At 29.7% G+C, this 26,671-nt stretch overlaps 1 long non-coding RNA gene across 1 annotated transcript; it reads right to left on the bottom strand.

Moving 5' to 3' along the window:
- Positions 1 to 17,588: 17,588 nt before the first annotated feature.
- On the bottom strand, positions 17,589 to 23,236 carry LOC142122121 (uncharacterized). The gene is made up of 2 exons (XR_012684063.1): positions 22,968 to 23,236; positions 17,589 to 19,359 (listed from the first exon to the last, which is right to left on the bottom strand). It is a non-coding gene; the product is annotated as an uncharacterized LOC142122121 (long non-coding RNA).
- Between the last annotated feature and the right edge of the window lie 3,435 nt (positions 23,237 to 26,671).

The following is a 26,671-nucleotide window of genomic DNA, read 5'->3' as shown; positions in this document are numbered from 1 at the left end:
ATTCATGATTCATGATTCAATTCATGATTCAATTCATGATTTGTGATTCGATTCATGATTCATAATATGATTCATGATTCGATTCATGATTCAATTCATGATTCATGATTCAATTCATGATTTGTGATTCATGATTCTATTTATGATTCATGATTTGAATCATGATTCATGATGCAATTCATGATTTATGATTCAATTTATGATTCATGATTCGATTCATGATTCATGATTCGATTCATGATTCAATACATAATTCATGATTAATTTCATGATTCATGATTCATTTTATGATTCAATTCATGATTCAATACATAATTCATGATTAATTTCATGATTCATGATAAATTTCATGATTCATGATTCAATTCATGATTCTTGATTCATGATTGGATTCATGATTCAATTCATTATTCATTTCATGATTCATGATTTATGATTCAATTCATGATTCAATTCATGATTCATGATTCATGATTCGTTTCATGATTCATGATTCAATTCATGATTCATGATTAATTTCATAATTCATGATTCATGATTCAATTCATGATTCAAGATTCAAGTAATGATTCATGATTCATGATTGATTCATGATTCATGATTCAATTCATGATTCATGATTCATGATTCAATTCATGATTCATGATTCGATTCATGTCTCATGATTCAATTCATGATTAATTATTCAATTCATGATTCATGATTCATTTCATAATTCATCTATCCATGATTTGATTCATGATTCATGATTCATGATTCGATTCATGATTCGATTCATGATTCATGATTCATGATTCGATTCATGATTCGATTCATGATTCATGATTCATGTTTCGATTCATGATTCAATTCATGATTCAATTCATGATTCATGATTCATGATTCATGTTTCGATTCATGATTCGATTCATGATTCGATTCATGATTCATGATTCGATTCATGATTCATGAGTCGATTCATGATTCATGATTTAATTCATGATTCATGATTTAATTCATGATTCATGATTTAATTCATGATTCATGATTCGACTCATGCTTCATGATTCAATTCATGATTCATAAATCATGATTCATGATTCAATTCATGATTCATGATTCAATTCATGATTTGTGATTCATGATTCTATTTATGATTCATGATTTGAATCATGATTCATGATGCAATTCATGATTTATGATTCAATTTATGATTCATGATTCGATTCATGATTCATGATTCGATTCATGATTCAATACATAATTCATGATTAATTTCATGATTCATGATTCATTTTATGATTCAATTCATGATTCAATACATAATTCATGATTAATTTCATGATTCATGATACATTTCATGATTCATTTCATGATTCATGATTCAATTCATGATTCATGATTCATGATTCGATTCATGATTCGATTCATGATTCAATTCATTATTCATTTCATGATTCATGATTTATGATTCAATTCATGATTCAATTCATGATTCATGATTCATGATTCGTTTCATGATTCATGATTCGAATCATGATTCATGATTCATGATTCAGTTCATGATTCATGATTAATTTCATAATTCATGATTCATGATTCAATTCATGATTCATGATTCAATTCATGATTCATGATTCAATTCATGATTTCTGATTCATGATTCTATTTATGATTCATGATTTGAATCATGATTCATGATGCAATTCATGATTTATGATTCAATTTATGATTCATGATTCGATTCATGATTCATGATTCGATTCATGATTCAATACATAATTCATGATTAATTTCATGATTCATGATTCATTTTATGATTCAATTCATGATTCAATACATAATTCATGATTAATTTCATGATTCATGATACATTTCATGATTCATTTCATGATTCATGATTCAATTCATGATTCATGATTCATGATTCGATTCATGATTCAATTCATTATTCATTTCATGATTCATGATTTATGATTCAATTCATGATTCAATTCATGATTCATGATTCGTTTCATGATTCATGATTCGAATCATGATTCATGATTCATGATTCAATTCATGATTCATGATTAATTTCATAATTCATGATTCATTATTCAATTCATGATTCAAGATTTAAGTAATGATTCATGATTGATTCATGATTCATGATTCATGATTCATGATTCAATTCATGATTCATGATTCGATTCATGTCTCATGATTCAATTCATGATTAATTATTCAATTCATGATTCATGATTCATTTCATAATTCATCAATCCATGATTTGATTCATGATTCGATTCATGATTCATGATTCATGTTTCGATTCATGATTCAATTCATGATTCAATTCATGATTCATGATTCATGATTCATGTTTCGATTCATGATTCATGATTCGATTCATGATTCATGAGTCGATTCATGATTCATGATTTAATTCATGATTCATGATTCGACTCATGATTCATGATTCGACTCATGATTCATGATTCAATTCATGATTCATAAATCATGATTCATGATTCAATTCATGATTCATGATTCAATTCATGATTTGTGATTCATGATTCAATTCATGATTCATGATTTAATTCATGATTCATGATTCAATTCATGATTCATGATTCATGATTCAATTCGTGAATCATGATTCATGATTCAATTCATGATTTGTGATTCATGATTCAATTCATGATTTATGATTCCATTCATGATTCATAATATGATTCATGATTCGATTCATGATTCATGATTCAATTCATAATTCAATTCATGATTCATGATTCAATTCATGATTTGTGATTCATGATTCTATTTATGATTCATGATTTGAATCATGATTCATTATGCAATTCATGATTTATGATTCAATTTATGATTCATGATTCGATTCATGATTCATGATTCGATTCATGATTCAATTCATGATTCATGATTCGATTCATGATTCAATTCATGATTCATGATTCATGATTCATGATTTATGATTCATGATTCATGATTTATTTCATGATTCATGATTTATTTCATGATTCATGATTTATATCATGATTCATTATATGATTCATATATCATGATTCATTTCATGATTGATTTCATGATTCATGATTCGATTCATGATTCAATTCATGAATCATGATTCAATTCATGATTCAAGATTCAAGATTCGACTCATGATTCATGATTCAATTCATGATTCAATTCATGATTCATGTTTCATGATTCAATTCATGATTCATGATTCAATTCATGATTCATAATTCATGAATCGATTAATGATTCATGATTCAAATCATGATTCATGATTCGATTCATGATTCATGATTTATTTCATGATTCATTTTATGATTCATGATTCATGATTCAATTCATGATTCATTTCATGATTCATGATTCAATTCATGATTCATGATTCAATTCATGATTCAATTCATGATTCATAATTTAAATCATGATTAATTTCATAATTCATGATTCATTTCATGATTCATGATTCAATTCATGATTCATGATTCATGATTCAATTCATGATTCAATTCATGATTTGTGATTCATGATTCGATTCATGATTTGTGATTCATGATTCGATTCATGATTCTATTCATGATTCATGATTCTAATCATGATTCATGATTCAATTTATGATTCATGATTCAATTCATGATTCATGATTCAATTCATGATTCATGATTCGATTCATGATTCATGATTCGAATCATGATTCGAATCATGATTCATGATTCATGATTCAATTCATGATTCAATTCATGATTCATGATTCATGATTCAATTCATGATTCAATTCATGATTCATGATTCAATTCATGATTCATGATTCGATTCATGATTCAATTCATGATTCAATTCATGATTCATGATTCAATTCATGATTCATGATTCGATTAATAATTAAAGATTCAATTCATGATTCATGCTTCGATTCATGATTCAATTCATGATTTATGATTAATTTCATAATTCATGATTCATGATTCAAGATTTAAGTAATGATTCATGATTCAATTCATGATTCAATTCATGATTCAATTCATGATTCAATTCATGATTAATGATTCGATTCATGATTCATGATTCATGATTTGATTCATGATTCGATTAATGATTCGATTCATGATTCATGATTCATTTTTCGATTCATGATTCAATTCATGATTCATGATTTTATTCATGATTCATGATTCATGATTCGATTCATGATTCATGATTCAATTCATGATTCAATACATAATTCATGATTAAATTCATGATTAATGATTCATTTCATGATTCAATTCATGATTTATGATTCGATTCATGATTTATGATTCGATTCATGATTCATTTCATGATTCATTTCATGATTCATGATTCATGATTCAATTCATGGTTTATAATTCAATTCATGATTCATGATTCATGATTCGATTCATGATTCAATTCATGATTCATGATTCATGATTCGATTCATGATTCATTTCATGATTCATGATTCGATTCATGATTCATGATTCGATTAATGATTTATGATTTAATTCATGATTCATGATTCATGATTCAATTCATGACTCATGATTCAATTCAGGATTCAATTCATTATTCATTATTCACATCATGATTCAAGATACATGATTCATGATTCGACTCATGATTCATTATTCAATTCATGATTCATGATTCAATTCATGATTCATGATTCAATTCATGATTTGTGATTCATGATTCAATTCATGATTCATAATATGATTCATGAATCAATTCATGATTCATGATTCAATTCATGATTCATGATTTGATTCATGATTCAATTCATGATTCATGATTCGATTCATGATTCAATTCATGATTCATGATTCGATTCATGATTCAATTCATGATTCATGATTCATGATTCAATTCATGATTCATGATTCATGATTCATGATTCATTTCATGATTCAATTCATGATTCATGGTTCATGATTCAATTCATGATTTATGATTCATGATTCAATTCATGATTCATGATTCATGATTCAATTCATGATTCATGATTTATGATTCATGATTTGATTCATGATTTAATTAATAATTCATGATTTGATTCATGATTCATGATTTAATTCATGATTCAATTCATGATTTATGATTGAATTCATGATTCATAATTCATGATTCAATTCATGATTCATGTTTCGATTCATGATTCATGATTCGATTCATGATTCAATTCATGATTCGATTCATGATTCGATTCATGATTCAATTCATGATTTAATTCTTGATTCATGATTCATGATTCAATTCATGATTCAATATTCATGATTCAATTCATGATTCAATTCATGATTCATGATTCGATTAAAGATTCATGATTCAATTTATGATTCATGGTTCATGATTTATGATTCAATTCATGATTCATGATTCATTTCATGATTCATATATCATGATTCATTTCATGATTGATTTCAGGATTCATGATTCAATTCATGAATCATGATTCATGATTCATGACACATTTCATGATTCGATTCATGATTCAATTCATGATTCATGATTCAATACATGATTCAATACATGATTCAATACATAGTTCATTATTGATTTCATGATTCATGATTCATTTCATGATTCAATTCTTGATTCATGATTCAATTCATGATTTATGATTCGATTCATGATTCATGATTCACTTCATGATTCATGATTCGATTCATGATTCGATTCATGATTCATTTCATGATTCAATTCATGATTCATGATTCATTTCATGATTCAATTCATGATTCATGATTCATTTCATAATTCATGATTCATGATTGAATTCATGATTTAATTCTTGATTCATGATTCATGATTCAATTCATGATTCAATATTCATGATTCAATTCTTGATTCAATTCATGATTCATGATTCAATTCATGACTCATGATTCGATTCATGATTCATGATTCGATTCATGATTCATGATTCATGATTCATTTCATGATTCAATTCATGATTCATGATTCAATTCATGATTTATGATTCATGATTCAATTCATGATTTATGATTCATGATTCAATTCATGATTTATGATTGAATTCATGATTCATGTTTCGATTCATGATTCATGATTCGATTCATGATTCGATTCATGATTCAATTCATGATTCATGCTTCAATTCATGATTCAGTTCATGATTCATGATTCATGATTCAATTCATGATTCATGATTCGATTAAAGATTCATGATTCAATTTATGATTCATGGTTCATGATTTATGATTCAATTCATGATTCATGAGTTATTTCATGATTCGACTCATGATTCATGATTCAATTCATGATTCATGATTCAATTCATGATTTGTGATTCATGATTCAATTCATGATTTATAATAAGATTCATGAATCAATTCATGATTCATGATTCAATTCATGATTCATGATTCGATTCATGATTCAATTCATGATTCATGATTCATGATTCATGATTCAATTCATGATTCATGATTCATGATTCATTTCATGATTCAATTCATGATTCATGATTCAATTCATGATTCATGATTCAATTCATGATTTATGATTCATGATTCAATTCATGATTCATGATTTATGATTCATGATTTGATTCATGATTCAATTCATAATTCATGATTTGATTCATGATTCAATTCATGATTCATGATTTGATTCATGATTCAATTCATGATTTATGATTGAATTCATGATTCATGATTCAATTCATGATTCATGTTTCAATTCATGATTCATGCTTCGATTCATTATTCGATTCATGATTCAATTCATGATTCATGCTTCAATTCATGATTCAATTCATGATTCATGATTCATGATTCAATTCATGATTCATGATTCGATTAAAGATTCAAGATTCAATTTATGATTCATGGTTCATGATTTATGATTCAATTCATGATTCATGATTTATTTCATGATTCATGATTTATTTCATGATTCATGATTTATATCATGATTCATTTCATGATTCATATATCATGATTCATTTCATGATTGATTTCAGGATTCATGATTCAATTCATGAATCATGATTCATGATTCATGATTCAATTCATGATTCATGATTCAATTCATGATTTATGATTCAATTCATGATTTATGATTCGATTCATGATTCATGATTCATGATTCAATTTATGATTCATGATTCATGATTCGATTCATGATTCGATTCATGATTCATGATTCATGATTCATGATTCGATTCATGATTCATGATTCATGATTCATGATTCGATTCATGATTCATTTCATGATTCAATTCATGATTCATGATTCATTTCATAATTCATGATTCATGATTGAATTCATGATTTAATTCTTGATTCATGATTCATGATTCAATTCATGATTCAATATTCATGATTCAATTCTTGATTAAATTCATGATTCATGATTCGATTCATGATTCGATTCATGATTCATGATTCGATTCATGAATCATGATTCATGATTCAATTCATGATTCATGATTCATTTCATGATTCAATTCATGATTCATGATTCAATTCATGATTTATGATTCATGATTCAATTCATGATTTATGATTCAATTCATGATTCATGATTTATGAATCATGATTTGATTCATGATTCAATTCATAATTCATGATTTGATTCATGATTCAATTCATGATTCATGATTTGATTCATGATTCAATTCATGATTTATGATTGAATTCTTGATTCATAATTCATGATTTAATTCATGATTCATGTTTCGATTCATGATTCGATTCATGATTCGATTCATGCTTCAATTCATGATTCAATTCATGATTCATGATTCATGATTCAATTCATGATTCATGATTCGATTAAAGATTCATGATTCAATTTATGATTCATGGTTCATGATTTATGATTCAATATATGATTCATGATTTATTTCATGATTCATGATTTATATCATGATTCATTTCATGATTCATTTCATGATTCATTTAAGGATTCATGATTCAATTAATGAATCATGATTCATGATTCATGATACATTTCATGATTCATGATTCGATTCATGATTCAATTCATGATTCAATACATGATTCAATACATAATTCATTATTGATTTCATGATTCATGATTCATTTCATGATTCAATTCATGATTCATGATTCAATTCATGATTTATGATTCAATTCATGATTCATGATTCAATTCATGATTTATGATTCGATTCATGATTCATGATTCACATAATGATTCATGATTCAATTTATGATTCATGATTCATGATTCGATTCATGATTCATGATTCATGATTCGATTCATGATTCATGATTCATGATTCATGATTCGATTCATGATTCATGATTCATTTCATGATTCAATTCATGATTCATTTCATAATTCATGATTCATGATTGAATTCATGATTTAATTCTTGATTCATGATTCATGATTCGATTCATGATTCATGATTCGATTCATGATTCGATTCATGATTCATGCTTCAATTCATGATTCAATTCATGATTCATGATTCATGATTCTATTAAAGATTCATGATTCAAATTATGATTCATGGATCATGATTTATGATTCAATTCATGATTCATGATTTATTTCATGATTCATGATTTATATCATGATTCATTTCATGATTCATATATCATGATTCATTTCATGATTGATTTCAGGATTCATGATTCAATTCATGAATCATGATTCATGATTCATGATACATTTCATGATTCATGATTCGATTCATGATTCAATTCATGATTCAATTCATGATTCAATACATGAATCAATACATGATTCAATACATAATTCATGATTAATTTCATGATTCATGATTCATTGTATGATTCAATTCATGATTCAATTCATATTTTATGATTCGATTCATGATACATTTCATGATTCATTTCATGATTCATGATTTTATTCATGATTCATGATCCATGTTTCGATTCATGAGTCGATTCATGATTCATGATTCGATTCATGATTCATGATTCAATTCATGATTCAATACATAATTCATGATTAAATTCATGATTAATGATTCATTTCATGATTCAATTCATGATTTATGATTCGATTAATGATTCATTTCATGATTCATTTCATGATTCATGATTTATAATTCAATTCATGATTCATGATTCATGATTCGATTCATGACTCATGATTCAATTCATGTTTCATTTCATGATTCATGATTTATGATTCAATTCATGATACAATTCATGATTCATGATTCATTTCATGATTCATGATTCGATTCATGATTCATGATTCGATTAATGATTCATGATTCGATTAATGATTTATGATTTAATTCATGATTCATGATTCATGATTCAATTCATGATTCATGATTCAATTCATGATTCAATTCATTATTCATTATTCACATCATGATTCAAGATACATTATTCATGATTCGACTCATGATTCATGATTCAATTCATGATTCGACTCATGATTCATGATTCAATTCATGATTCATGATTCAATTCATGATTCATGATTCAATTCATGATTTGTGATTCATGATTCAATTCATGATTCATAATATGATTCATGAATCAATTCATGATTCATGATTCAATTCATGATTCATGATTCGATTCATGATTCAATTCATGATTCATGATTCAATTCATGATTCATGATTCAATTCATGATTCATGATTCGATTCATGATTCAATTCATTATTTATGATTCATGATTCAATTCATGATTCATGATTCATGATTCAATTCATGATTCATGATTTATGATTCATGATTTGATTCATGATTCAATTCATAATTCATGATTTGATTCATGATTTATGATTCAATTCATGATTCATGATTCAATTCATGATTTATGATTCATGATTCAATTCATGATTCATGATTTATGATTCATGATTTGATTCATGATTCAATTCATAATTCATGATTTGATTCATGATTCAATTCATGATTCATGATTTGATTCATGATTCAATTCATGATTTATGATTGAATTCATGATTCAATTCATGATTCATGTTTCGATTCATGATTCATGATTCGATTCATGATTCGATTCATGCTTCAATTCATGCTTCAATTCATGATTCAATTCATGATTCAATTCATGATTCATGATTCATGATTCAATTCATGATTCATGATTCGATTAAAGATTCATGATTCAATTTATGATTCATGGTTCATGATTTATGATTCAATTCATGATTCATGATTTATTTCATGATTCATGATTTATTTCATGATTCATGATTCAATTCATGATTGATTTCAGGATTCATGATTCAATTCATGAATCATGATTCATGATTCATGATACATTTCATGATTCATGATTCGATTCATGATTCAATTCATGATTCAATACATGATTCAATACATAATTCATTATTGATTTCATGATTCATGATTCATTTCATGATTCAATTCATGATTCATGATTCAATTTATGATTCATGATTCAATTCATGATTTATGATTCGATTCATGATTCATGATTCACATCATGATTCATGATTCAATTTATGATTCATGATTCATGATTCGATTCATGATTCATGATTCAAGATTCGATTCATGATTCATGATTCATGATTCATTTCATGATTCAATTCATGATTCATGATTCATTTCATAATTCATGATTCATGATTGAATTCATGATTTAATTCTTGATTCATGATTCATGATTCAATTCATGATTCAATATTCATGATTCAATTCTTGATTCATGATTCAATTCATGATTCATGATTCGATTCATGATTCATGATTCGATTCATGATTCATGATTCGATTCATGATTCATGATTCGATTCATGATTCATGATTCGATTCATGATTCATGATTCATGATTCAATTCATGATTCATGATTCATGATTCATTTCATGATTCAATTCATGATTCATGATTCAATTCATGATTTATGATTCATGATTCAATTCATGATTCATGATTTATGAATCATGATTTGATTCATGATTCAATTCATAATTCATGATTTGATTCATGATTCAATTCATGATTCATGATTTGATTCATGATTCAATTCATGATTTATGATTGAATTCATGATTCATAATTCATGATTTAATTCATGATTCATGTTTCGATTCATGATTCATGATTCGATTCATGATTCGATTCATGATTCAATTCATGATTCATGCTTCAATTCATGATTCAATTCATGATTCATGATTCGATTAAAGATTCATGATTCAATTTATGATTCATGGTTCATGATTTATGATTCAATTCATGATTCATGATTTATTTCATGATTCATGATTTATATCATGATTCATTTCATGATTCATATATCATGATTCATTTCATGATTGATTTAAGGATTCATGATTCAATTCATGAATCATGATTCATGATTCATGATACATTTCATGATTCATGATTCGATTCATGATTCAATTCATGATTCAATACATGATTCAATACATAATTCATTATTGATTTCATGATTTATGATTCATTTCATGATTCAATTCATGATTCATGATTCAATTCATGATTTATGATTCGATTCATGATTCAATTCATGATTTATGATTCGATTCATGATTCATGATTCACATCATGATTCATGATTCAATTTATGATTCATGATTCATGATTCGATTCATGATTCATGATTCATGATTCGATTCATGATTCATGATTCATGATTCATGATTCGATTCATGATTCATGATTCGATTCATGATTCATGATTCATTTCATGATTCAATTCATGATTCATGATTCATGATTCATTTCATAATTCATGATTCATGATTGAATTCATGATTTAATTCTTGATTCATGATTCAATATTCATGATTCAATTCTTGATTCAATTCATGATTCATGATTCGATTCATGATTCATGATTCGATTCATGATTCATGATTCATGATTCATTTTATGATTCAATTCATGATTCAATTCATATTTTATGATTCAATTCATGATACATTTCATGATTCATTTCATGATTCATGATTCAATTCATGATTCATGATTCAATTCATGATTCATGATTCATAATTCGATTCATGATTTAATTCATTATTCATTTCATGATTCATGATTTATGATTCAATTCATGATTCATGATTCATGATTCGTTTCATGATTCATGATTTGAATCATGATTCATGATTCATGATTCAATTAATGATTCAATTAATGATTCATGATTCAATTCATGATTCAATTCATGATTCATGATTCAATTCATGATTCATGATTCAATTCATGATTCATGATTCATGATTCAATTCATGATTCATGATTCGATTAATAATTAATGATTCAATTCATGATTCATGCTTCGATTCATGATTCAATTCATGATTCATGATTCAATTCATGATTCATGATTCAATTCATTATTCATGATTCAATTAATGATTCATGATTAATTTCATAATTCATGATTCATGATTCAATTCATGATTCAAGATTTAAGTAATGATTCATGATTCATGATTGATTCATGATTCATGATTCAATTCATGATTCATGATTCGATTCATGTTTCATGATTCAATTCAAGATTAATGATTCAATTCATGATTCCTGATTCATTTCATAATTCATCAATCCATGATTCGATTCATGATTCATGATTCATGATTTGATTCATGATTCATGATTCGATTCATGATTCGATTCATGATTCATGTTTCGATTCATGATTCAATTCATGATTCAATTCATGATTCGATTCATGATTCATGATTCATGTTTCGATTCATGATTCGATTCATGATTCATGATTCGATTCATGATTCATGATTCGATTCATGATTCATGATTTAATTCTTGATTCATGATTCAATTCATGATTTATGATTCATGATTCGACTCATGATTCATGATTCAATTCATGATTCTTGATTCATGATTCATGATTCAATTCATGATTCAATTCATGATTCATGATTTAATTCATGATTCATGATTCATGATTCAATTCGTGAATCATGATTCATGATTCAATTCATGATTTGTGATTCATGATTCAATTCATGATTTATGATTCGATTCATGATTCATAATATGATTCATGATTCGATTCATGATTCATGATTCGATTCATGATTCAATTCATGATTCATGATTCAATTCATGATTTGTGATTCGATTCATAATATGATTCATGATTCGATTCATGATTCGATTCATGTTTCATTTCATGATTCATGATTTATGATTCAATTCATGATTCAATTCATGATTCATGATTCGATTCATGATTCATTTCATGATTCATGATTCGATTCATGATTCATGATTCGATTAATGATTTATGATTTAATTCATGATTCATGATTCATGATTCAATTCATGATTCATGATTCAATTCATGATTCAATTCATTATTCATTATTCACATCATGATTCAAGATACATGATTCATGATTCGACTCATGATTCATGATTCAATTCATGATTCGACTCATGATTCATGATTCAATTCATGATTCGACTCATGATTCATGATTCAATTCATGATTCATGATTCAATTCATGATTCATGATTCAATTCATGATTCATGATTCAATTCATGATTTGTGATTCATGATTCAATTCATGATTCATAATATGATTCATGAATCAATTCATGATTCATGATTCAATTCATGATTCATGATTCGATTCATGATTCAATTCATGATTCAATTCATGATTCATGATTCATGATTCATTTCATGATTCAATTCATGATTCATGATTCAATTCATGATTCATGATTCAATTCATGATTTATGATTCATGATTTGATTCATGATTCAACATAATTCATGATTTGATTCATGATTCAATTCATGATTCATGATTTGATTCATGATTCAATTCATGATTTATGATTGAATTCATGATTCATAATTCATGATTCATGCTTCGATTCATGATTCGATTCATGATTCAATTCATGATTCATGCTTCAATTCATGATTCAATTCATGATTCATGATTCAATTCATGATTCATGATTCGATTAAAGATTCATGATTCAATTTATGATTCATGGTTCATGATTTATGATTCAATTCATGATTCATGATTTATTTCATGATTCATGATTTATTTCATGATTCATGATTTATATCATGATTCATTTCATGATTCATATATCATGATTCATTTCATAATTGATTTCAGGATTCATGATTCAATTCATGAATCATGATTCATGATTCATGATACATTTCATGATTCATGATTCGATTCATGATTCAATTCATGATTCAATACATGATTCAATACATAATTCATTATTGATTTCATGATTCATGATTCATTTCATGATTCAATTCATGATTCATGATTCAATTCATGATTTATGATTCAATTCATGATTCATGATTCAATTCATGATTTATGATTCGATTCATGATTCACATCATGATTCATGATTCAATTTATGATTCATGATTCGATTCATGATTCATGATTCGATTAATGATTCATGATTCGATTCATGATTCATGATTCAATTCATGATTCATGATTCATTTCATAATTCATGATTCATGATTGAATTCATGATTTAATTCTTGATTCATGATTCATGATTCAATTCATGATTCAATATTCATGATTCAATTCTTGATTCAATTCATGATTCATGATTCGATTCATGAATCATGAATCATGATGATTCGATTCATGATTCATGATTCATTTCATGATTCAATTCATGATTCATGATTCATTTCATAATTCATGATTCATGATTTAATTCTTGATTCATGATTCATGATTCAATTCATGATTCAATTCATGATTCGATTCATGATTCGATTCATGATTCATGATTCATGATTCAATTCATGATTCATGATTCATGATTCATGATTCAATTCATGATTCATGATTCATGATTCGATTCATGATTCAATTCATGATTCATGATTCATGATTCAATTCATGATTCATGATTCATGATTCATGATTCATTTCATGATTCAATTCATGATTCATGATTCAATTCATGATTCATGATTCAATCATGATTTATGATTCATGATTAAATTCATGATTCATGATTTATGATTCATGATTTGATTCATGATTCAATTCATAATTCATGATTTGATTCATGATTCAATTCATAATTCATGATTTGATTCATGATTCAATTCATGATTTATGATTGAATTCATGATTCATAATTCATGATTCAATTCATGATTCATGTTTCGATTCATAATTCATGATTCATTTCATGATTCATGTTTCGATTCATGATTCATGATTCGATTCATGATTCGATTCATGATTCAATTCATGATTCATGCTTCAATTCATGATTCAATTCATGATTCATGATTCAATTCATGATTCATGATTCGATCAAAGATTCATGATTCAATTTATGATTCATGGTTCATGATTTATGATTCAATTCATGATTCATGATTTATTTCATGATTCATGATTGATTTCAGGATTCATGATTCAATTCATGAATCATGATTCATGATACATTTCATGATTCATGATTCGATTCATGATTCAATTCATGATTCAATACATGATTCAATACATAATTCATTATTGATTTCATGATTCATGATTCATTTCATGATTGAATTCATGATTCATGATTGAATTCATGATTTATGATTCAATTCATGATTCATGATTCAATTCATGATTTATGATTCGATTCATGATTCATGATTCACATCATGATTCATGATTCAATTTATGATTCATGATTCATGATTCGATTTATGATTCATGATTCATGATTCATGATTCGATTCATGATTCATGATTCATGATTCGATTCATGATTCATGATTCGATTCATGATTCATGATTCATTTCATGATTCAATTCATGATTCATGATTCATTTCATAATTCATGATTCATGATTGAATTCATGATTTAATTCTTGATTCATGATTCATGATTCAATTCTTGATTCAATTCATGATTTATGATTGAATTCATGATTCATAATTCATGATTTAATTCATGATTCATGTTTCGATTCATGATTCGATTCATGATTCAATTCATGATTCATGCTTCAATTCATGATTCAATTCATGATTCATGATTCATGATTCAATTCATGATTCATGATTCGATTAAAGATTCATGATTCAATTTATGATTCATGGTTCATGATTTATGATTCAATTCATGATTCATGATTTATATCATGATTCATTTTATGATTCATATATCATGATTCATTTCATGATTGATTTCAGGATTCATGATTCAATTCACGAATCATGATTCATGATTCATGATACATTTCATGATTCATGATTCGATTCATGATTCAATTCATGATTCAATACATGATTCAATACATAATTCATGATTAATTTCATGATTCATGATTCATTTTATGATTCAATTCATGATTCAATTCATATTTTATGATTCGATTCATGATACATTTCATGATTCATTTCATGATTCATGATTTTATTCATGATTCATGATCCATGTTTCGATTCATGAGTCGATTCATGATTCATGATTCGATTCATGATTCATGATTCAATTCATGATTCAATACATAATTCATGATTAAATTCATGATTAATGATTCATTTCATGATTCGATTAATGATTCATTTCATGATTCATTTCATGATTCATGATTCATGATTCAATTCATGATTTATAATTCAATTCATGATTCATGATTCATGATTCGATTCATGACTCATGATTCAATTCATGTTTCATTTCATGATTCATGATTTATGATTCAATTCATGATTCAATTCATGATTCATGATTCATGATTCGATTCATGATTCATGATTCATTTCATGATTCATGATTCGATTCATGATTCATGATTCGATTAATGATTTATGATTTAATTCATGATTCATGATTCATGATTCAATTCATGATTCATGATTCAATTCATGATTCAATTCATTATTCATGATTCAATTCATGATTCATGATTCGATCAAAGATTCATGATTCAATTTATGATTCATGGTTCATGATTTATGATTCAATTCATGATTCATGATTTATTTCATGATTCATGATTTTATTCATGATTCATGATCCATGTTTCGATTCATGAGTCGATTCATGATTCATGATTCGATTCATGATTCATGATTCAATTCATGATTCAATACATAATTCATGATTAAATTCATGATTAATGATTCATTTCATGATTCGATTAATGATTCATTTCATGATTCATTTCATGATTCATGATTCAATTCATGATTTATAATTCAATTCATGATTCATGATTCATGATTCGATTCATGACTCATGATTCAATTCATGTTTCATTTCATGATTCATGATTTATGATTCAATTCATGATTCAATTCATGATTCATGATTCGATTCATGATTCATGATTCATTTCATGATTCATGATTCGATTCATGATTCGATTCATGATTCATGATTCGATTAATGATTTATGATTTAATTCATGATTCATGATTCATGATTCAATTCATGATTCATGATTCAATTCATGATTCAATTCATTATTCATTATTGTCGGGGTACCAAGGCTTGGCGCCCTCATTATCGATCTCTGATAACCTGATTTCCTATGTGGTATTTTGCTGTTAACAGGAGAGTGAAGAATAAAACACAAACGAGGTGTTGCAGTTTCAAAATCAGCTCTGAGGGTCCATACAAACTGATCCTTTATTTATACATAGTGACCAGCATTAACTGGTTAACAACAAGGACATATAAGGAAATCTCTTTAGCTCAGCAAATATACATATAAGCCCACATCCTCTGTTCAGCATTACATGCTTTTCCTGCCAGTTGCTTGCTTCAGTCTGGCATCTTGCTGCTGTCTTGTTCCATAGGAAGAATCTGTTTTTTTCCTTCAAAGCGTAGTCCTATATATAGTTCTTTTTTTTAAGGCATTTACCATATATTTGTACATCTTAATAACTATCAATTATTTTATACTCTCACAATCCCCTCTTTTATTACATTAAACAAATATACATGTGTTTCCTGACCCTTCCTATCATGTCATGATACAGGGCTACCTAATCTCAAGCTACATTTACCCCGACTTTGACCTAATGTCTCCATGAAGATAGAGAATTAATCATTCACAAGAGAAAGTATCCTTGCATCATTTATTCTTTCCCTAGCAGTATTTTACTGCAGTATACACATGTTATTTTTGCTTGATAGGGGTTCTTCCGTTTACATGAGGTACATACTTTTTGAGTTTGATTAAAATATGTTGGTACCGGAGTCATGGCCTGATTAACCATTTTCCTAAACTTACAGGACAAATAACAATTCCACACAATCAACAGGATCAAAACCATTACTAGATGAGTAACATTTTGGATACATCCTGAAAATGGGTTAGTCAAGTTATACATTTCTATAGTTTGTTTATCATGGGTTACTAAGCACACTATTTGTGGTGCTACTTCTATAAACATATCATTTCTCCTGTCATGGAGCTCCCAATTACAGACACTAGTTGGATGTTCTAGCTTACAAGGTTCATAAACTTGAGTGTTTTGAGAGCACACTATTCCATTGTCTGTATTTGAACACAATCCTAAGTTATGTGTGTTGTTATTATCATCTATATACTCCCCTTTTATCTGCGGGGTCCATAATTGTGTTCCACCAACCTGGGCCTAGAGTGGGACAGGCAATATGAGGAATTTACACATTATCTCAGTCCTCAGTATACTGTATGTCTGAAAACTTCCTATGCACCAGTTTTCTGTACACTTCACACCCATTCCATCGGTTTGAATCCATAGCTGCGTAATTACATTAAACATATTTCTATATACCAGTTCATTGTTAGTCATTAATTGAGTTTGAGCGTTACTCTTTTGTATTTTCTGATACAGTGTCTTAATTGAGCATTCAGTCCAGTTAAACATCAAGGAGATATTTACATCTATTCCTAAGGAATTGAAAAATGTTGCATTAAATATCTGTAAATATTCTTTGTCCCATAATATTAGTTTCTGCAAAGGCGTGAAAACTGTGGGCATCCACTGTGCCTGCATCTACCATCACACATTCTTCTTGATTACTTGATTTATTCCATATCATACCTGCACATTTGGTTAAGTCTACCTTCTTAACTTTATTTCCTGGCGTATACATCTGTATATACATTATCTGTACTGTTACTAGTGCTATGCACATTATCACACAAAAAGGATTCATGGTGCTTCAATTTTCACTGTCAGCTTTTTGCAGTGAGATGCGTGGACCCAGGTGTCTCGTCCTCCTAACTTAACAGAAGTGGGAGTAGTCAAGACCACTTGATATGGACCATCAAATCTGGGTTCCAAAATTTTCCTCATGTGCCTTTTTAGGTAGACCCAATCTCCTGGTTGCAAGGCATGTGTTCCTGTATCGTTATTTGGATCTGGAATGGAGGAGAAAACTTGAGAGTGCACATTAGTCATTATCTTTGTAAGCTGTATTAAATAATCAGTTAGATCTGCATGATTATGTTGCAATTGCTGAGGAAAATAACACCCTGTCTTCAGGGCTCCCCCAAACAATATTTCATAAGGGGACAACTTATGCTTCTTTCCTGGTGTTGTTCTAACTGAATATAGAGCTAAAGGTAGGCAATCTACCCAGGTTTATCCTGTTTCTGCAATCATTTTCTGAATTTTTAACTTTAATGTGCCATTCAATCTTTCCACTTTTCCACTTGCCTGTGGCCTATACGGGGTATGAAAGGCTTGCTGTATCCCCATATTCTTCATTATATTTTGCATTACTTTCCCCGTAAAATGCGATCCTCGGTCTGATTCTATTGTTTCAGGTATTCCATACCTGCAAATTACCTCACTTATCAGTTTCTTGGCAGTGTTTTTAGCTGTTGCCTTAGCCACTGCCCAAGCCTCTAGCCAATTTGAGAATAGATCTGTATACACAAGGACATACTCATATGTTCCTACCCTAGGTAGCTGTATATAGTCAATCTGCAATCTCTGAAATGGGTACAATGGCTTTGGTGTGTCCTTCTGTGGTGTTTTCACTACCTGACCTGGATTGTATTTTCCGCATATCACACAGGCTGCTGCATATACCGTAGCAGCTGCATTGAATACTGGTGCTACCCAATGTCGTAAGACAATATTGGTCATGGCTTCTTTAGAATTGTGGACCAGCCCATGTGCCAATTGAGTCATCATAGGGTATAGGCTTCTGGGCAGACAATACTTATTATCTATTCTCCAGAGCACTCCCTGACATGTAGCACTTCCTTTTCCCATGCCTTTTTTTTTTTTTTTTATTATTGAGGAGACTTGTTCCTGGAACTTTTGCAGTATGTCAAGGGTTACAGGCTCTACAGGGTTTTTACCCTGTATCACATGACAGACCTGCACCCTGGGCATAAGTGCTGCCTGTTTAGCAGCAGCATCTGCCTTGGCATTTCCCATAGCCTCCTTAGTCTTTTCTTTAGTGTGTGCCTGGACTTTCAATATAGCTACCTTCTTGGGTAGCTGCAGAGCTCTAAACAGAGCCCTTATCTGTTCTGCATGGTTGATAGGTTTTCCTGCTGACCCCACAAAATCCCTGCTCTTCCATATTGGCCCAAAGTCATGGGCCACGCCATATGCGCACCTGGAGTCTGTGTATATGATAGCTGTTTGGTTTTCTGCCATTATACATGCCTCAGTGAGTGCATGCAAATCCGCCTCTTGTGCTGAGCAGAAAGGTGGGAGTGGTTGTTGTATCAAAGTCTCTTCCAGCGTGGTCACAGCATACCCTGTGTGTGGTGACCCTTCATAATAATACCTGGAACCGTCAACAAATAAGTTCCAATCTGCATTAGGTATAGGGACATCTGTCACATTTTCTAATTCCTTCATTTCTAGCTTCATTAGTTCAGCACAGTCATGTGACTCAGAAAAGGGAAAATTTTTGTGTGTATTTTGTCTGGTACTGATACATTTCTCCCTTTCTGATTCATCAAGGGTGGGTAGGTCCCCACCCACCTCTCTCCCCTCTGTTGAACCTGCTTTAACTGGAAACAGTGTAGCAGGTTCAAAACTGCATCTTTTAATTGTTACATGTGCATGACTTAATAATGACACCTCATACTTAGTGAGCCTTGCTGTGGACAGATGCTTTGTTCTTGCTTGGTTTAGTATTTCTGTAACTGCATGTGGGACCTGTATAGTTAAGGGGTGGTCTAGTACTATATCTGACACCTTATCTTTTAGTAAGGCTGCGGCTGCCACCGCCCTTATACAGGATGGGGCTCCTCTTATGATACTGTCTAGATGTAATGAATAGTAAGCCAGCGGTCTCTGTTTATGTGAGTGTACCTGTGAAAGGACCCCTTGGTGCATGTCCCTTAGATTCATTGCAGAACAAGGTAAATGGCTTATCATATTGTGGTAATCCTAACGCTGGTGCCTGCACAATGGCTTGTTTTAATGTTATAAACGATGTTAGTTGTGATTCAGTTAAATATATCCTGGACCCTTTTACCTCACTAAGAGCATCATAGAGGGGTTGCATTAGGAGGGATGCTCCGGCAATCCATTCCCTGCAGTACCCTACCAAACCTAGGAATGCCCTTAATTCCTTGGTGTTCTGTGGTGGCTTTACCTGCTGGATTGCAGTTATCCTGTCCTGTGTGAGGTGTCTGGTACCTTGCAATGTTGCTGCCTTAAAAAAGTTAATTAATGATGTAGTCTCTTCCTGACACCTCTCAATCATTTGGCAACATGGTAATAAGTTATCTACATATTAGAAGAGTGTCTTGTTTTTATTCAACAGCTGCCTCATTTATTTGACTCTGTGAAATAGCCTGTGTCACTGAATCTCCTGCATCCAACATATCGTTGTATGCGGGTGGGGCAGGAGGTTCTTTTGGTTTCAATTCACCTGGTCTAGGGGTCTGACATTAAATCACACACAAATGTTCACCTAACATTCTCTCAACTGAATATACTTTCAGCAGGCATACATTTATCCATAGAGGCAACACCAAAAAAAAAATAAAAAAAAATAAATCATTTGCACCTACAATAGGCTAAAACGACCTAGCTGGAATTCAAATTACTAACAAAAATCCCTTCAAATCAATATCCAGAAATGTGGTAAAATTATACTAATACAAGTTTAAAAATGGAAAAGCAGAAAAGATTATTCTTTCAGTAATCCACAAAACACTCTCTTTCTTGCTAAAAGAGGAAGAAAAATAAATAAATATAACTGATATGTTACAGCATAGAGTTGTGGAACTACAAGTCCCAGCATTCAATTAGCTTCAGCTTCAATTAGGTTGTTACCACTGCTAAGATGTTTCAATTACTCTTGAATTACCGAAGCACACGTGAAAAACCTTTTTTCCTATCAACCACATATATTGTCAAATAAATCCTTCTCTTTCACACTGAACACTGAACAAACTGGGGAGAGAATCTGCAACTTCATTCCCCCTCTGCTCATATCCCCCCTCCCTTTCTCAACACACTGAAGTCTTTTACACAGAATAGGAAGGGGAAGACATTCCATTCTCTGTCTCTCACTCACAGGTTGTAAGACAGAAACATAACAAAAACTAAAACAAAAATATGCACAATGTGTAATTTGTCTTTTCTTTTTCCTAATTCATTTTGCACAACCAATACAAAAAGTATTATATCTGGCGCAAAAGAGAATATATGAAAAATAAGACTGCAGCTAAAAATAGTCCAGTGCAATTCTCAAGTTCCAATAGCCAAAAATAGAATGACCCTCTGAATTTAAAAGGCTTTCTCGAATTTCTACCAGCACAAATACTGTTAACTCTAAATCCTTCAGTGGCTAATTTAAATATTATTGTACACCTTTCTTCAACAACAGACATATAAAGCATTATGTCAAAATATAACAAATACAAACAATGAATCTTATCAGAACCAGAAGGGTGAGTATTCTTGAACCTTCACATCAAACTGATGAATCTTAGAAGACACAGAAATAACAACGACCTTTTTAGAGCAGAATAAAACTTCTACCCACCGCGGTTTTGTCGTTCCTAGTTCTGCCTCTCCCCGACTCCTTCACAGTTTTTCAGGAAGATTTTCGAAGCTCACTGTGGCCTCTAAGTATGTTAAAGGCAATAGACCTTTTGCCACCAGTAAAATCCCTTCTAATTCAGGTGTACGGTGCACACTGGAGAATTGATCTGAGACTCACACTGTTGTCTAGATTAATCAGTTCTGTTTTACTGAAACTGGTATACTAATATTTATACATAAAACCTGGTATACCCTCTTATGGTTACATACTATAATAATAAACAAAATCCTTTAAATTGTAGCTATGACCTGCAACCAATTGAACAAAGACATCTATAAATCTTTCTCACTTAGAGCAGGACAGACAGCTTATCTTGCTTATCTTTACTGAAAGTGAGTTATATCCAAATTTTTAAAGCATAACCGCTCATCCTTTAAATCTGTTAATCTAATTGGAATTTCTTTACCTACGAAGGTCTGTAGTTAGTCATTTTTAACTAATTGACTTCTACATTATCTATGAAAGCTATATATTGCTTAATTAAAACTATCACAATTTCCTTTACAGGGGGTAGTTGTCCTGACGTCCCTTCTAATGGGTGACTATGTGGGTCTGATGGTGCACTTGGGGGTGGCTGAGTAGGAGGCAAGTTTACAGCTGTATGTCCCTGGATGTCTTCTAACATCTCTTCCTTTAACATTTGTTCTTGTTCTATATGTCTACATGCCCTTACCCATGCTGATACTTGGTGTTCTTTATTATTCCTAGTAATCTATATACTATATTCTTTCTGAAAATCTGGCAATCCTGCCTTCCTAAAGATGATATAGATTTCTCTGACAGCCACAATACCTTCTCTTTCCTTAACTAGATCCGCAGGAGTGTATGATGTCTGTACTATCATACCTTTACTGCCCTGGGCCCCCATTACTGCAGTTATGGGAATACCGGCCCCTAGTGTGCCTGAGAAGTGACTGTTATTCTAATTTTATACACCTTTGCAATTAAATCCTGTTATGTATTGCTTGATCAACTTGGGTACATACTTTACTGATATTTTATTAATTAATAGACATGTAGGTGGCCTTATCCTTCTAAAAAATGATATATTAGCCACCATCCCAATCCTATTTGGGTTTTTAGATAGTCTGGACAACCATGACTTCCAACTATTGCTGTATATATCGTTGGATTAAAAATTCCCTCCTTATGTTTACCATAAGGTACTGAACAATCAGTTCCTATCACCGGTATCAATTTACTAGTTTGTATTGTCAATGCCTTTTGAATTATAACAACACATTTACAGTCTGGACAACTAAGATTATTTTCTGACATTTATACTCCCCACAGCATATCTCTGATTCCCTCAGCTCCCTTTGATGTTTTTATAAAACAATATATTAATACTAGTACAATTATTACTCAATCTTTTCAGGAGCGAAGGGTTCTTATAATGACCTCTCAAACCCAAGGACAATCATTTACACAAAACAAGGCGAGGTCTCAGCAACAAGTATAGAGGAATGCTTTTGATTATCAAGGTCAATCAATAAGTTATGTATTTGCATCCATTTATATATATCCTGTATCGACACAAACACATACATTCACTTATCTATTTTTCACAAAAAACCAAAACAAACAAACAAATATATATCAGGAAAACAGGTTATTCAGTAATTTGTTCAAATACCCGTTATACCATCCCCTACTGAACCCCACCTTATATCTTACAGGAAGAGCAGATGGAGTAGGGAGTTGAAAATGCAAAAAACTTCGACTGCTCACCGCACGGTTTTGTCTGCTGTTCCTGAAGATTTTAGGAGGTCTCTGGTCAGTCCTGGGCTGGTATGTTGAGTATCCCAGACGAAGTTCCCAGAAAATGTCGGGGTACCAAGGCTTGGCGCCCTCATTATCGATCTCTGATAACCTGATTTCCTATGTGGTATTTTGCTGTTAACAGGAGAGTGAAGAATAAAACACAAACGAGGTGTTGCAGTTTCAAAATCAGCTCTGAGGGTCCATACAAACTGATCCTTTATTTATACATAGTGACCAGCATTAACTGGTTAACAACAAGGACATATAAGGAAATCTCTTTAGCTCAGCAAATATACATATAAGCCCACATCCTCTGTTCAGCATTACATGCTTTTCCTGCCAGTTGCTTGCTTCAGTCTGGCATCTTGCTGCTGTCTTGTTCCATAGGAAGAATCTGTTTTTTTCCTTCAAAGCGTAGTCCTATATATAGTTCTTTTTTTTTAAGGCATTTACCATATATTTGTACATCTTAATAACTATCAATTATTTTATACTCTCACATTATTCACATCATGATTCAAGATGCATGATTCATGATTCGACTCATGATTCATGATTCAATTCATGATTCGACTCATGATTCATGATTCAATTCATGATTCATGATTCAATTCATGATTCATGATTCAATTCATGATTTGTGATTCATGATTCAATTCATGATTCATAATATGATTCATGAATCAATTCATGATTCAATTCATGATTCATGATTCGATTCATGATTCAATTCACGATTCATGATTCAATTCATGATTCATGATTCGATTCATGATTCAATTCATGATTCATGATTCATGATTCAATTCATGATTCATGATTCATGATTCAATTCATGATTCATGATTCATGATTCATGATTCATTTCATGATTCAATTCATGATTCATGATTCAATTCATGATTCATGATTCAATTCATGATTTATGATTCATGATTCAATTCATGATTCATGATTTATGATTCATGATTTGATTCATGATTCAATTCATAATTCATGATTTGATTCATGATTCAATTCATGATTCATGATTTGATTCATGATTCAATTCATGATTTATGATTGAATTCATGATTCATAATTCATGATTCAATTCATGATTCATGTTTCGATTCATGATTCATGATTCGATTCATGATTCGATTCATGATTCAATTCATGATTCATGCTTCAATTCATGATTCAATTCATGATTCATGATTCATGATTCAATTCATGATTCATGATTCGATTAAAGATTCATGATTCAATTTATGATTCATGGTTCATGATTTATGATTCAATTCATGATTCATGATTTATTTCATGATTCATGATTTATTTCATGATTCATGATTTATATCATGATTCATTTCATGATTCATATATCATGATTCATTTCATAATTGATTTCAGGATTCATGATTCAATTCATGAATCATGATTCATGATTCATGATACATTTCATGATTCATGATTCGATTCATGATTCAATTCATGATTCAATACATGATTCAATACATAATTCATTATTGATTTCATGATTCATGATTCATTTCATGATTCAATTCATGATTCAATTCATGATTTATGATTCAATTCATGATTCATGATTCAATTCATGATTTATGATTCGATTCATGATTCATGATTCACATCATGATTCATGATTCAATTTATGATTCATGATTCAATTCATGATTCATGATTCGATTCATGATTCATGATTCATGATTCATGATTCGATTCATGATTCATGATTCATTTCATAATTCATGATTCATGATTCAATTCATGATTTAATTCTTGATTCATGATTCATGATTCAATTCATGATTCAATATTCATGATTCAATTCTTGATTCAATTCATGATTCATGATTCGATTCATGATTCATGAT

Source organism: Mixophyes fleayi, unplaced genomic scaffold (genome assembly GCF_038048845.1).
Source record: "Mixophyes fleayi isolate aMixFle1 unplaced genomic scaffold, aMixFle1.hap1 Scaffold_219, whole genome shotgun sequence".
NCBI lineage: Eukaryota > Metazoa > Chordata > Amphibia > Anura > Limnodynastidae > Mixophyes > Mixophyes fleayi.
This window is presented reverse-complemented; position numbering and strand designations above follow the sequence as displayed.